The 15,836-nt window shown below is 49.8% G+C and overlaps 1 protein-coding gene across 5 annotated transcripts in view; it reads right to left on the bottom strand.

Moving 5' to 3' along the window:
• The window catches only part of ZMIZ1 (zinc finger MIZ-type containing 1), a 359,859-nt gene extending 348,011 nt beyond the window's left edge, over positions 1–11,848 (bottom strand). For 4 of the 5 annotated variants that reach the window (XM_086752205.1, XM_086752210.1, XM_086752208.1 and 1 more), the window contains exon 1: positions 11,755–11,813. The gene's annotated coding sequence lies outside the window, so the exon portion shown is untranslated. Of the gene's footprint in view, positions 1–11,754 lie in introns of all 5 variants that reach the window. The other variant, XM_086752207.1, reaches the window with a different exon arrangement.
• Between the last annotated feature and the right edge of the window lie 3,988 nt (positions 11,849–15,836).

The following is a 15,836-nucleotide window of genomic DNA, read 5'->3' as shown; positions in this document are numbered from 1 at the left end:
TCAAAGAACCTCTGGTGTCTGGAAGTTGCTAATACTTGCAACGTATACAGATATTGATTAATCCTATGATCTCTCCATGTCCCAGTCCCTTCAACCAAGATGATGGGGTCCCATTGAGAGAAGCGCACAGAAGTGAGTGGTCACTAACTGTGAGCCCACATTAAGCCGTTACCTGGTGTGCAACAGCCTACTTTCAGGTTAAGAAACAAAATCTGCTTTTAAAAAGATAGTAATTGGAGCATATTTCAGAGTTCAAGGATATATGACCTGTATTCTGAGGATACATTTCGATCATTTAAATCCACAATATATCATTCCTCCATCAGTCATTATCTCATTTTTCTTAATACTGGACAAGAGAATAGGACAAGACAATATTTTACTGGCAACAGGGGAGGGAATTTTTTTCCAAATCTAACACAGCTGAGACGACATTTAAACTATAACTGCTCTTAGATTCAAACACAGATTCACATCCTATCCTCGGATGCTGTCTTTAGGATCTGATCACTCACGCGTATAGGTACAGCTCTTCGCTGACAAACAACCCGACTCTTCCGCTTGTGCAACTTGCATTACTCATAGGAAAGCCTTGGCAGAGGCAGGCCAACATATGTTAATTACTGGGTTGCATTATAATAGGTCTAGTATCTTGTTTCTCATCCAGGGTTTTAAAATAAATGGAAACGCCAGTCTCTCTGGATACAAAAGTATGTATTTTTGTATCTCAGGCTAAAAATATTCTACGTTAAAAACACAAATAGATCAACTGCCAGAGAATTCCTCCGTCTTCAGTCTTTATTTTGGGGGCTTTATCCTTATTAAACAAAGAAGCCAAGCAATCTTTAAGAGAGGTTAGCCTACGCGCATTCATCTTTCATTTCATACAAATTACCCTTAAGTCGTGCCATAGCAAAAAGGGGAGCTTGACTCCCCAGTCTTTTGTTTCTTCTATGAACAGTTTACCAGGTAAGGCTGGCTACCAGTTTCTGCAGCAAAATAAAGCATAAATTCATTAACATTGAGGAGCATTAATAGAGCAAAGATATACATAAAACATATTCTTCATATGCCAGGAGATATGTACTATGTTTCTTCATTGTATGATTTAATACTCTGGGATATTGCTAGGACAAGATGCTGGCAACATTACAAGTATTTTTGATTTACATTTCTCTTTATTGAGAAAGAGGCATTGAGGGCCATAGCTGCAATTTCAGACAAAGGACTAAGACTCTACACTGACACGCTGTTTCTTTTTGGGTGACCAAATTCAAAGTTTTAAATCTGAATTTCAAATCATAAAATGCCAAAAGCATTAGAGGTTTCGTTGAAATTTTCCAAACACAAATATTCTAATAACAAGCACCCGTACAAGACTTTCTTTCACAGAAAGATTTTGCAAAAAGTTCATGCACTGAATAAATAATTTATACATGCATTTAGGATGCAAAACCTTTTAGGATACAGTGAAAATGCTGTCTCAGAAATTTTATTTTTTGAAGTGATTAAACAGATCTAATGCAGAACTATCACGCAACGGTGACCGGAAACCTTCTAGGCAGCCCCTCTCCTCCCTCTTGGCCCACAGCTCCCCAGGCTGGGTGCTGTGCGGGGCCAGCGCTGGTCCCTGCTCCCCAGCACTGGGCGCCAGCCAGGAGCAGACAGATGGTGGCCAGTAAGGAAACCACCATGCAGCTTCCGTCACCATGGCAGAGCCCGGGCGCCGCACAGCAGCAGCCTGACCATCCTCTACCTTACTCCTCGCTTCAGCGGGTTAATGTGTTTACCCACACATGTCTAGTGCTCCCAGCTACCGGGCTAACAGACACAAGAGCTTTATCGGCTGCCCCAGTCCGGCACCGCGCAGGGCTTGCAAGGACCCACCGCAGCCAAGTGCGGCGCTGAAGCCAGCTATCCAAGGGTTATGGAACAGCGCGTTACATCCCACATACTAACCACTGCCTCAGTGCCTGCGGTCGGTTGTGCTCGGGGTTCACTAAGAGAAAGCTCTTCAGAAGGGATGCTCAACACATCAACCAGGTAACAAAAGAAACTTCAACAGATGAATCTGAAATTTCACATATTTTTTTGTATTTATTTAGAGACAAAATTACATCGGTATTTTACTTAAAGATAAGAGAAGCACAGTCCTGAATTTAAGGTGCCCATCTGCTTCCCCCCAGCCAACTCCCCAAACCCAGGCTCTGAACCCTCATGTTCACAGCCACCTCCTCCTCCTCCTCCTCTCCCCTGCAGACCCCACACCTCCCAGACACCTGTCAACTGATTACTTCACAAAGAACAATCTGCCACGAGTACACGTAGAACAGAAATGATTGCAAATATTTTCAGAACCCGTTTTAATCAAAAAGGGTCTGAACGTCTAACCATCCACAGCACTGTCTTTTGCAAGGCCTTTGCGGAAGGATCCACCACTGCACCCTGCGCAGTGCCCAGCACCATCTGGTCAACGCCTTAGGGGGGCCCGTTCTGCTCCGCTCACCCCATATGGCCCCAGTCAGCACCACCAGCAGTGGTGCCCGTCCCCTCCACGCTCCCCACCACACCGACGTTGGAGGACGTGGCAATTTCATGCGAACAATTTAAAATATTTATCTTGTGCCCTGTTGCCAATTCCTTCTGAAGTACAAACAAGGTCTGGATGGTCTTCCCTTTAAACATAACTCACACCCGAGGATCACTTGGTATGCCTGGTTTGCTCTTGGAGGTCTAAGCATTTGTACCACTCAGAAAAGTCCAAGTATGGCACCCTTGATGTGTAAGCTGTATCTTTGTTAAACACCAGGATTAAGTATTTGTTATTAACAAACATTTGAAAGGTTCCCCAGATTTATTCTGTGCTCTATTGCTTGCTGGTCACCAACAGCTGCTGTCATAGTTTTACTTGTCCTTTGGTAAAGAGTAACAAGGCCAACTGAGACTGCGACTCCTGAATTACACACAAAAAACGGGGTGCCCGATGCAGAGGTTGAACTTGGGTTTGTCTGGGTTTTGAAGCCCTTCTGAGTATCCACCTTTGCACTAACTCCTGTCTTCCTGCTGTCGCAGAGCCCTGAGGAGCTGGGTCACAGAGTCCCCCAGTTTCTCCTTTCAGTCCCTCCCCAAAGCAGCGGGGAGGGTGAAAGCCAGGCTCTGAGCAAGGCTGAGCCTTCCCCCAAGGGGTCCCTGTAGCAGCGCGAACGGCTGTGGCAGAAGCAGGTTCAGAGCCAGCGCCGCAGCCAGAGCAATGCCGAGGGCAGGTGACCAGGAAAGGACACACCACCCACACGCCTACCCTGTCCAAAAGCTGTGGGAAGAGGACGTGAGCCTGAACGTTTGAACTCGCAAGGCTGCTTTCACCTAGTCTTAGAAGGATCCACTAGTAACCCAAAATAACTTCTCCTTACATAATACTGTTATGACTTTAATGGAAGAGACGTCAGAGTTTTAACGGTGCCAAAAGCCAAAGCTACGCGTTCAGCTGGAAAGCCAGCAGGCTCCCACATCTACTGGTATCAAACTCCAGTTGGACTGCAACCCAATACTTTTTAAAACAGTGATGTACATTTTGGAAGAAAACTCATTTGAAAAGAGGACAGGAAAAGACGGAAGTATAGTCTGCTGAAACTAGTTTCTTAAAAGAGGACTGATAGCTGCTTTAAGTCTTGCCCGGAGAGATGTATCAGAGCAGATGTCTCAGAAACAAGAAAGAAGAGACTTGTGAATCAGATGAAGGCAAACCCTAGTTTGTAGATAAACAACCTTGCAAATTCAACACATGTTGAGTTCACATTTTCAGTCCCAGAGTTGTCACTCGCATTTCCACATGTGTACCCACGGCAACGCAGTGTCTTGATTTTCTGTGAAATAAAGAGAGTACTGACATCTCGGCAGCAAAGTGGGACTTTGTACAGCACCGAAGGATAGCTATCTGAACATACAGATAGTCAAGATCCCAAGAGCACTTGCAGGACAACAATTCACTGGACTGGAGTCTTTAAAACAAAAATAAAAAATGTTTAATCAAATGTAAAGTGCATCAACCTGTGCCGAGTGTAGGAGGGAAGAAAAGCTTTCTTTGAAAAGGCTTGGGGGAAGCATCGGGTCGCTGCAAGGAAGGCCAACATAAGCTGTATACCAGCTGTAAACAAGTTAACTTCTGTGATCCCACTGCTGGGAAAAGGGTTATAAGAGCATTAAACAAACACAGAATTTACAAGGAGGACACCAAGAGATTGGGTAGACTGCCTGACAACCACATCATTCTTCTTCCCTCTGCAAACCTGCAGGATAATAAACCCTTCTCTCTTTCGTATATAGATAGATATATAAACAAACTGCTCTTCCGAGAATTCAGTGTCAACAAAGTCTCTAAACCTGCTTTTAAAAGCTTTTTCTCCTGCTTTTTTTGGGGGGCCAGGGAGATAACGAAATTGGGACTTCCGTTGACCTCTGAGTATGTCACAGTTTTAAAATGAAGGAGTGACAGTGCTTGTTTTCAAACTACTCTAGCTGAGGAACCTGCATTTTTGCAATGTATTTTAAGCAGAAACATTCTCTAGAAAAGTGTTCCTCTATTGATAAGGCTTTTTTGTCACTTACAACAGCCACAATCTTAGAGGTATGTGCAATGCTAAGGAAGACTAAGGTTTACGTTAAAGCAACGATGTGCAAGGTCTTCCTCATTTTAACACCATCTGTGAGGCTTGTGGCTGCACAAGCAGCAGTCCTGCTCACATCAGGCTCTGGGGCAGCAGGACGGCGGGCTGGCAAGCTTCTCTCGCTTTCTTCAGAAAGCGGCTGTAGTTGGAGGGGTGGGGGTCCTGCAAATGAAGACACAAGCCCCTCCGCACTGTCAGTCCACTCTTTTGTGGCAAGTTATTTTTTTCCTCCCCCCAGTCACAGTCTCACACCTCTAAAATAACCAAAGGCAGATGGTAACCTTTGAGCTGGAGGATGCACGTCTACTAGGTGGGTGCTGGACAATAACCCAGACCGTGCCCAAGAGAACAGAGCAGGGGCAGGGTGTGAGCTTCAGTGATATGCTAGAAAAAAAAAAAAAAAACCCTCCAAGAAACCTTATGAGCTTATTATGATTTCTACCTTTGGCAAGATAGAAGTCACAATCAGACTGGGGAAAACCCCCTTCTGATCAGCATGAGGCAAGGCAGTTTCCAGGGAAGTCCATTTTCAAACCCTCTCACACGCCAGGTGCTCAACACCAAGTTAGCCTCAGCATTGCCCCGCACTGCTGCCCCCATCCCACGATGCCCTGATTTACAGAGGAAGCTTGTATTCGATCAGTACATCTGGCTTTGGAATGGGTGTTCAAAAACAAGAGAGGAAGAGAAACCTGCACTTCAGAATTTGCTGATGGAGATCCAGGAGGTGTGCATTTCAGGGCAGCCTAAAAGGCTCTGCTGTTCTCAGAGGGAATCAGGAATACAGCCAAGAAACAGGCAGATATTCATCAAAGGAACTGGTTTTGCTACTAAATGGCCAACTGAAGCCCCTGCTATTCTGTCATATATCTATGTCACTGCAACCCCAATAAATAAACCCTTCTGATTAGGTATGAGACTATCTAGAAATCTCCAAGAGTCAGATACCATTCGCTTTGCCAGCCCGTCAGTCACTGCAGCTCTGCAGTCTCAAAGGAATAATAATAATAAAAAAATCCAAAGACACCACAAACTTGTTGTCAATGTATTTCTTTTTCTCTTATTCCTTAAGTGTATGTGTCTTTACCAAATCAGCAGGATGGCAAACGATCTTTTACAGGTACAAAGAGCTGCAGTACGACTAGGGCAGAGTTTATCCACATTTGTAGATCACCAGTTCGTACTCTCTACTTGACACTGTCCCGACCAGACTGACTTCTAAAATAAGTCACCAGAACAGTTTACTGGTTACCAGACACAGATTTTAGAACATCAGTACAAGTAAGACTTGAAGACAACAAACAACCCCATGCTGGTTTTGTGTGACACTATCAGATGCACAAAGTCTGTGGCTTTCATTCTCATGCTATCTTTGATGACACATACATATTATCTATAGGCCTGAGTTGTTCCCATTTCCAACATCAGACTGATGGCAGTGCTGCTTTTTTTTTTTTTTTTGGGGGGCGGGCTTATGGCAATCAGAGGCTCTTGGTGTTCGCAGCCAATAGCTACTACCAAGGAACCGCAATACGGCTCTACGGGGAGAGGGCAACACCGCTACCTATGGATCAGGCAGCCAGAGGACCACCCGGGTAAGCTCCATAGGACTGGAGAAGGACACGGTAGCATGAGGATGATGGTTTTATAAATCGGCTCTCCAACATCCACTGATACACGCACAGGAGGATACAACAGGATACATGCTTACAGTCAGGAAAAAGAAAAAGGGGAGGGGGAAAAAAAAAAAATCAAATTACAAACAATGAGCAGTAAGGGCAATCCAAATCCACAGTTTTATCACATTTCCACAGGTTTGTAGCGCCGCACATATTAATAGGTTTTGAGCGATTTCTTTTCCTCCCCCCCCCGGCACCATGTTGAGCCAATAGCCTTCCTGCTTCATTCTGGGAGTAATTCAAAGCTGCTCTGTAGAGTCAAAACAAATGCTGGATAACCAACCAACACTTCCCACATTTATCTTAATGGAATGCTAACGTGATAGCCTGTACACTACTACCTCACTATTAACACACCAGACATAATACAAAACAGCTCAATTTATTGAATTATCCATGGAAATGACAGAAGTCTCTTTTTAAGCTTAGATATTTCACTAGATCCTAAACCTTGTTTTAAGAAGTGTCAACCATCACCCCTTCCCCACTGGAAGGGATGAGTCTGGCTGTTCCAGGATTCAATACATGACTACAAATTACCTCTTCTATCCTCTGTGACAGGTCTGAATAGTATAGGCAACTGAAGGAAACTATAGGTGGCCTAGACCAAATGATCACTTCTGTGGGCCTTCAGAAGGGCAGGTTCTTTTGAGAATGAGTCATCCCCTGTGGAGTAACTTAACTTCTGTTGACACTTACAGGAGAAATTAGATGGAAAGTGGTTTTGCCTGCCTGAGAACAACTTCCTCTCTTCTACAAGATACATGATACCCATACAGGTTTGCCCTGTTCCAGAAAGGAAAGGGTAATGCCACCGTACTGCAGCCAGCAAACCTCACCTTTGCAGGCAATGTAAACTTCAGTGCATCTTAAACGATTAGAACCAAAAATAACACGTAACAAGTGTCAGGCCACCTCCAACTCTCATAATACACTACTGCCTCCAACAGTCGAGCTGTGGAGATCCATTACAACCCATGGCCTGGACATTTCTCTTGCAGCCTGTATCACCTTTAAAATACTCTAGCGTTAACCAATGTGAATGCTAATGATCATGTGAAACCCAAGGGAAACAAAGAAATTGAGAATTGCTACATACAAAGTTCCTGCTTTCAGAAAAAGAAGTGGGGGGAAGAAATAATCAATATGACATGGCATCATTTCAATTTACAAGGCTTCTGTCTTTAAGCATAAGACACCATCTTAAAGCAGAAATTATTTCTAATACCACTGACAGCTTCAACTCATCAGCAGCAGGAAAGCTTATGTACACCTGAATTCAGTGAAAGGGACACATACAACATCTGAGCAGGAGGTGTAACAGTGCCCATCCATGGTGGTCTCTACTGATGCACTGTTCACCCTGCTTTCCCATAAAACACGCCTAAACAGATAAAGGCGGCTCACGTTCCTCATCCCACAACAGTCAGTTGACAAGAACAAGCATAAACCAACTCTAAACTCTTCAGCAGTATTCTTGCTGCTTTGCTGTAATGCGGGATAGGATTTCACAAAAATTGGTCTAACTAGGAGAGAACAAATCAGCCAATTGCACAGTGGTCAAATTTGTTACCGCAGGCATTAACTGCACTTCTACTTATTTATGAGAAACAGGCTTCCCAGGTAAAGCCCTAACAATCCCAGCTCACTCCCTCCACAGCATTTGATCCCTGGTTGTTACAGCAGCACGGCAGGCACCGCGAGCTCCTGGCCAGCCACGACACCCATTTCTCATAGTCACGTAATCTCCCACGCAACTGGAGAAAGACTGGATTCCCGTTGTCCTGAAGCCTACTGACAACATTGTGGAACGCAAAAGGAATTCCAACTTTGTTTCTTTTCTGGGATCTATTTTTCTTCCTTTTCAGGAGAGAAAACAGGCTTTCCAGGCTGCTAGTACAAACATCAGGTTACTAAAAACCAGCCAACATTGTCTCCAACTATAGTATCAGTGATGTAACTGACACCCATGAGGGTTTGCTGTTTGGTGTTTGTTGGCTGGTGGTTTTTGTTTTTTTTTTTTTTTTGTCAACACAAAACCTTTGGAGCCTATAAAAGTGGAAGAGATTTGGGGTAAAGGGCAAGCAACTCCCAGGAAAAGTTATGAATGGAAGTGTGCTACAAAGTTTCCTCTCCTTTCCACCCCTCGTAACCACTGCTGATCAGGACAAATCTTTCAGATGACGCAGAAACTGATCTATTATCTTTTGTGGGTTTCTTAAAATATTCTAAAAACAGAGTTGTATGCCGCATTAAGAGCACAGTTTTATTTCATCTCAGACAGCACAAAACACTCTCTGTATATATACACAGCAACTCACTTCTTTCCTGAAACAAAGTTTTCATTGATCCTTTGCCACAGACTCAATTATTGTTTCTAATCATGATCAACGTTTATTTAAGGTACTGTGGACCATAAGCAATGTAAACAATACAAGCATCTGTCCACGTTGACATGAGTGTCACTGGCAGGTTAGATACCTGTATCAACTGGTCCTGAAGGTGTTCCTTTTAATTCTGAAAGCCCAAAGGAAATTTAAATTACAATTTACAGAATAATTAAGTCAGTCATCTTTTGAGGTACCCTTATCCTGAGTAGATAAAATCACAATCTGTCAATTAAATCCCAGGAAAATTTTCATTGTTTTAAAATGTAATCCTAAAAAAAAATCCTTTAAAAAAAAAAAAAAAAAAAAAAAAAAAAAGGTGTTTTTCTTTTTTAATGTGGGAGATCTGACAAAATTCCTGGTCCTCCTCACACTCATGGGGAAAAAAAAAGAGTAATCTTTTAATTCGGCAGTTACAGATACACATGTAAGAAAATAGAAAATAGAGACACTTAAAGACAACATTTTAAAAGTCAAGATAAAAAAAAAAAGAAAGAAACTCAACTGTGGGATATTTTCAGGATTTCAAGTCATGTTTTCCATAGCTTCATTTTAAAAATAAGTGGCCTTTTCTTTCTCCTCCCCCCACCCCAAACTCTGAGGAAACCAGTCACCAAAGGCACTCAACTGGCCTCAAAGTCACACGTGCTCCATGGCAGATCTTGCTTTCAATGTGCCTTTTGTTTGACGGCTGGTGTTTCGACATCCTCAACTTGAACAGAAAAAGGTCAAAGCGAGTCTTCTGGCATTCACAGACCTGCACCAGGCCCCGCCAAGAGAAGATTGATGCCATAGCACATTTCCCCCAACGGCGAGAAGGAAGTGGAGGTTTGAATCCGAGACCAACTATGTCTGTTAGAAGGATCCCAGTTCTCCCAAAGACTGTCAGTGGTCTTCAGTTTCGCTATATTCCTCTGTGAAACTTTTCTGCTGGTGCTGGCAATACTTTTGAGTTCAAGTTCTCCCACCTTGCCACATTACCAGCCACCCCAGCATGACCACCTGAACAGGTTCCCAGCAGTATGAGGTTTTAGCCGTACATCCCACTGTAAGGCTCTTTGTTTTGCTTTGGTTTTGGTTTTTGTTTTCCCCCCTCCTGGTTTTGCTTTGCTTCTCAGTTACCCCTGTGCCCTCACGCCCTCGCTCCCCTGCCCCGGGGAGGAGAGGCCGCACCAGTAACCTGCCAGTGCGCAAGGCCAAGGTCGGTGCCGCAGCTAGAGAGGAGCTGTCGCTAAAGATTCCTTAAAAGCTTTGGCACTTGGCGGCAGTTGGAACTACTCAACCAGAGCTGGGAGCCAAGGCTTTGCCACAGCATTAATGGGCTTTTGCCCTTTTAAATTTTATAAGCCTGTCGCCTTTCTGATGCACACAGTTTTATTCAGAATCCTAAATGAGCATTTCATATTTAAAAGAAAGCTTGCATAGGTAGCACCCTAAAACTACCCCAGGTCATTCATCTCCCCCCCCGCTCTCCCACTGTCTCTTAGGAAACCTTTGATAGAGCATTTGTTCGGGCTGCCAAGTTAAATCCTCTTCTCTCATGTCAACGCATTGAAAAAAAGCAGCCAGCGCACCAGCCCCGCTCAGGCCTGCCGGAGTAAATGGAGAAAACCAATTCCTCCGGCACTACAGAGCCATTAAGCCGTTCGCAGGTTATTAACGGGCGCGCAGGAACACCCGCCGCGCACAACCGGACGGCACCGCGGGGCCGTGCCCTAAGTTGGCCTCGGGAAGCCGCCTCCGCGACCACAGCCTGCAACCGCGGCCGTTCCGCGGGACCCCGCCAGCCCCAGACAAAAGCCGTTCCGCCGCGATGCGGGGTCACGCTTGCGGCGCCGGGGCCGCACCTCACCCCCGAGACACTGGGGAAACGGGGGGCACCCGAGACGGCCCCCCCACTCCGGTGCCCCTAACAGGCAGCCTCCCAGGCAGCACCGAAATGAAACTTCACACGCGCAGAACAAAGTTTACAGCCTAAAAACCCGGCGATACTCACAACTTCCTCCCCCTGCCCCAGGCTGCCGCACTCCTTCCCCGCTACCGAGCCGCCCCACAGCGCTATCCCGCGCGGCGCGGGGGAATACAAGCGTGGCTGGACGGCTCCTATTTTTATGTTTACATTCCTGAAGTGTCTTTTAACTGACTGCCACCCCCTCCGCTCCCCGCGAGCGGCTCCGCCAGCCGCCCCTGGCACCGCTTTCCCCGCACAAAGGCGGGCGGCGAGCGGCGGCCGGGCCGGGTCCCCCCCCCCGCCCCTCCGTGGCCCTCTGCCCCCGCGCCCCCCTCCCCTCCGCCTCGGCGGCTTCCTGGACAGATGCACCGGAGGGGGGGGGGGGGGGGGGGGGGGGGGGGGGAGCGAGGGGGGTTGCTCCTTCCCCCTGCCTGGCCAGAGAGGCCCCGGTCCCGACTGGCTCTCAAAACCCAGACACAAGGAATTTACACTCCGGCAAGCTTCCCGGAGCCGGGAACACAGGCGCAAGCTCCCCCACGCGTCTCCCGAGCCCTACACGCGCGGCCGGGCACGCACACGCAGCCGGCCGGCCACGCACGTCCCGAGCCGCTCCGCGGCCCCGGCTCCGCCGCAGGGCTCCCTCCTGACCGGGGGCCGCCGCCGTCGTCCCGGCCCCCGCCGCCCCCTTTGTTTTTGCGGCGGCTCCGACACCCGCCCGCCCCGCGTCGCGGCTGCTACAAGTTGGAGCCGGGCCGGGTCCCCCACGGACCCGCCGCCGGCCTGGGAAGGGCATTCCCCGGGCACAGCCGCCTCCCCGCCACCGGGCCCGGCTCCGCCGCTCCCCGCCCGCCCTCGGCGCGGACAGCCTGCCCCTTTAAGAAGTCTCCGCACATTTTCTCCCCTCGCAGAATAAATATGTATTTTCTTTCATTTTTTTTTCCACCCCCCCCCCCCTCCGTACACCTATTTCCCCAGCGTGGCCGCTCCATTGTTTCTGCTCCGCCGAGGCGCAACCCCTGCCCGGCCGCCAGCGGGGAGTGCGAGCGGGGAGCGCAGGCAGACGCGAAACTTACCTACGGATCGCAACGCAGCCTCGCAGCGGCACAATAATAAGGAAGAAGGCAGGCAAAATCCTCTCTCCCCAACTGATCTGCAGCTCTACTCGCGTATTTTTAAATATATAATTGTGTTTTTATTTCCCCCCCTTTCTTCCTTCTCCCCCCCCTTTTCTTTTTTCTCCCCCCCCCCTTTTTCTTTCCCCCCCTTGCCCACAGACAGTGAAAAGGAGCTCAATGTTAGTGGGTGAGTAAGTGAATCAACTAGCAGAGAGCACAGCAAGTTGAAGTGTCAAATTACATTGGCTATTCTATTACCAAAGGGCCATGCTTTGTGGCTGCTGGCAAAATCTGTCCCAGATTCCTATCTGAAAGGGAGCTGCCTCCTACAGGGATGTTCTTCCCTTCGCCCTCTCCCTTTCCCTCTCCCCCCGCACCCCCCCCCCATCACACAAAGTTAAAAACCGCAGATACGAGTTAAAACGCAAATATTGTCTTACGGGGTATTTTAAGGCGGGGATTCTCGTTTTAGCCCTCCCGAATAGCAGGCACTCGGAAACCCTTCCACTCTGGGAACTGGGAGCAGGGGAGTACCTGCCTGCCCTGCTCTATTTTTGTGTTATTAAAGAGAGGGAACCCCCCCGCCCGCCCCACTGCACGCCGAGCCATGTGCTGTCCCTGCCTGTATCGCCTTCACCGGGGAATTTTCACGGGGATGGGAAAAACTACCGGGCGGGGGGCACATGGGAATTTCACTTCAGCCCTCCCCTTCCCATTTATGTCCCCCGCCCTGCGGGACCGCTGTTATTTTCACAGCCCGCAGCCCCCGGCACCCAGCCCGGCGTTGGGGTCCCCCGGGGCTCCGCCGGGGGCGGGCGGACGGCGGTGCCCAGCGGGCGGGGGGGGGCGGGCCGGGGAGGCGGCCCCGACCGGGGCGGGCGGCAGAGGCCGGGCCCCCCCGCCGCCCTAACAATAGGGCGTGGGGTTGTGGGTTTGGGTTTGTTTTTTTTTTGTTTGGTTTTTTTTTTTCTCTCCTTCTTCCACCCCCTCTCCTCCTCAGGAAACCCAGCCCGATTTCCAGGGAGAAAATAACAAGAAATCGTCCTTGTCTGACGAGCACCAATCTGCTAAAAAACAACTCCCTCGACTTCTCTTCCCCTTGATAAAACACTTCCAGGACAATCAATATTTTATGATGAGTTGTTAATAAGCCTAATATATTCATCCCTGCTCCAACGGGGCTTGTTAGATTATGCAATTAAGATAAGCAATTTAAACAGCACGGCGCGGCTCCTCGCTGGTCACATCCGTCTGGCTGCGGGAGGAGGAGAAAGATCTGGGCCGGGAGGGATGGCGGGTTACGCGGGGAAGGAGAATTTCTTTTTTTATCCCCCCCCCCCCCCCCCCCGCCTGCAGACGGAATCGCGCATTAATGCCGCTCTCCACGACGGTAACCCCGCGGGGCTCCCCCTGCTCCCCCCCGACAGCCGCCGCCGCTTCACGCACCCATTTGCACGGGGCGGTTCGGGCGCGGGGCCGCACCGCCCCCCCGCCCCGCTCATTTATGCCGTCGCGGCTTCCCCAGAAAAATGCCCCCTCTTCCCGCCGCACTTCCCTCCGCCGCCCGCCTCGGGGGGTGCGAGGGGGGGACCCCACGGGCGCGCCCCCCCCCGCCCCGCCGCACACCCTCCCCGGCCCCCACGGGGGTGGCCGGCGCGTCCCGCCGCTCCACCGCTCGGCTCCGGCTCCGCGTTTTGCGTGCGGCCGCGGTGTCAGCCGGGGAGCGCCGAATAACAAAGACAAGTTTGAGAGCCGCCGCCGCCGCACAGGCTGCCAGTGACGTCAGGGAACAATGCCGCCGCCAGCCGGCCCGCCCCGCGCGCGCCCGCCGCCCCTTAAAGGCGCACGGCCGCATCGCGGGGCGCTGCGAGGGGCCCCCCGCGGCCGCTGCAACGGCGGGCGCCACTACTGGGTACTGCCCCTCCGTTCCCCCCCCCCCGCCGGAGGGTCCCTCCGCCACGCTGTCCACCCGGGGGCTCTGTGTCACGGCTCCGGCGCCTGCCGCCCCTGCTCATCCCCTCGACCGCCCGAACGAGGCGGGGACCGCCCGAGCCTCCGGTCCCCCGCGGGGCTGGCAGGCGGCGGCCGTGGGCAGGGCTGCCCGGCAGCAATCGAGGTGGCGCGGCCTCCTCAGCCTGAGGAGGCCCTGGGGCAGGCAGGCCCCGCACCCGCCGGCCTGGTTACCCCCTAAGGCAGCGCTTTCTGCACGGATCCGGGCCCTCGGAGGCTGTGTCCCGACCAAGCGGCAGAGCCCCGCGGGCGAGGGTCTGCGCTGCGAGCCCTCCCGGCCGCCATGCTCGGCTGCGCCAGTCGTGGCCCCCTGGCCTCCGAGGGCCGTAGCCATCCCAGCGACTCTAACCCGGTTAAAACAGCCGGTACTGTTCCCTCGGTGCAGCCCCCAAGTCATCTCACTCCCGCACAGCATTTGATGTCCAATACTGAAACAGACACCAAATAAACCCAGCCTTTTAGGTAACCCACAGTGGCACTGCAGCAACAGAGTCACTTCCTGCTTCTCACACCCATGGCGTTGTATCCTACCTTAATAGTGAATTAATCTGCAATTAATACATTTTTCTTCTTAGGGCATCACCTTGCTAACGTTTCAAAATTTCTTGGGCACACTCAAAGTCAAGCAGTAGGTTTGACGTTTCATTGCTTCAAACCATCTCATAGAATTTCAAGATTAGAAAATTAAACCTATCTCTGTGCCGAAAAGCAATTACAAAGGCATAGCCTGTCCACTGTATTTAAGCATAACTTCCACTGATGTCATCCAGGCAGAAAATAGATTGGTAACAACACATGCACTTTTCCAAGCTTTTTGTAGTTTTGCTGCAGAATACTTCCTGCATCACCGTATCGTGCAGGACTTACCAGCTGCATCACCCCACCGTCTTTCAGAAACTAAGTCACTTCATCAGTACACAGCTAGTAAAACAGAGGACTTGCAGGTTTAGCGGCCTAGCAGGCACCATCTTGCCCCCTGGGCCTCTCTGCTGAACTGGTGTTTGCCACTGCTCAGGGGCACCAACGGGGCCGAAGGCAATACTTGTCCAGAGGGGATGCGCAACTGCGACAGCCTTGGCCACCTGCAGTCGTTAGAGCTCAGACAGCACTTGCAGTGACAACGACTGTTAACTGGTGTCACTGCCAGGCCCCAACTGCTGCACCTGCCTGTATAGAGCCCTTCATATTCTCAGTCGCAGGAGACATTCCCTGTTTCACCCATTGGCTGCATTAGTCACTGGCTAGGTTTTGGTCCAAAAGTGGCTACAGCAGTCAGCATATCCAGTATATTTACCAGTTGGTTTGTAAATTAAAATTACCTCCCTAAAGATTAGGGGGGGGCTTTGTTTTCTCTCACCTGCACCACTATGATTCACGAAATTAGAAAGGTGCCTCTAACCAGTGCTGATGTGCTCGCTTTCAGCTAGGGACTGGGCTAATCCACAACAAAGAATAAAGAACTTCAGTAGCTGCTCCAGTTCACTGCCAGTTGCCTGCTGGGGCCTAAGGGGTGGACTGCCCACTTGGACTGAAAAAAGGGGTAAGGAATTTAGATGTATGGCAGGGCTGGCTTAGGTTATTCAGCGTTGTGCCAAGAACACCTCTGCAAAGAAAGTGCTCAATTAGGCTGATCAGCCTAATTTTCCAGCTGTGTTGCAATGCCAGAGCCAAGCAAATGCCAGAGCATTTGCAGCATGATCAAGGATTAGGCCCTTTTCGTTCGTTTTAAGAGACCAGGCTGCTTTTTGCAAGTGAGCGCTCTTGACCATTTCGGGATGGAGAGCTGTTGTAACTAGCCGTGAAACAGAAGCTGCGCAAGCTTCAGCACATGATCTCAGACCCTGGCTCGACGGCATTCTCCTGCTGCAGTAGTGAAGCCGTCAGCGAGCAGGCAGACAGACAGTTATCCACATTATTCCACGCTCTGTGGTGGGCCTGTCCACAAGGGATTAGACCGAATCTGCTAACCTCATTTCTGTTACATAACCTCAGACAGATCTGAACTCTTTCCTCCAGAGGATTGTATGTTA

Source organism: Chlamydotis macqueenii, chromosome 7 (genome assembly GCF_036417535.1).
Source record: "Chlamydotis macqueenii isolate bChlMac1 chromosome 7, bChlMac1.mat, whole genome shotgun sequence".
In the NCBI taxonomy this organism is placed as follows: Eukaryota; Metazoa; Chordata; class Aves; order Otidiformes; family Otididae; genus Chlamydotis; species Chlamydotis macqueenii.
The sequence above is the reverse complement of the archived record's forward strand: the minus strand, read 5'-3'. Positions and strand labels throughout refer to the sequence as shown.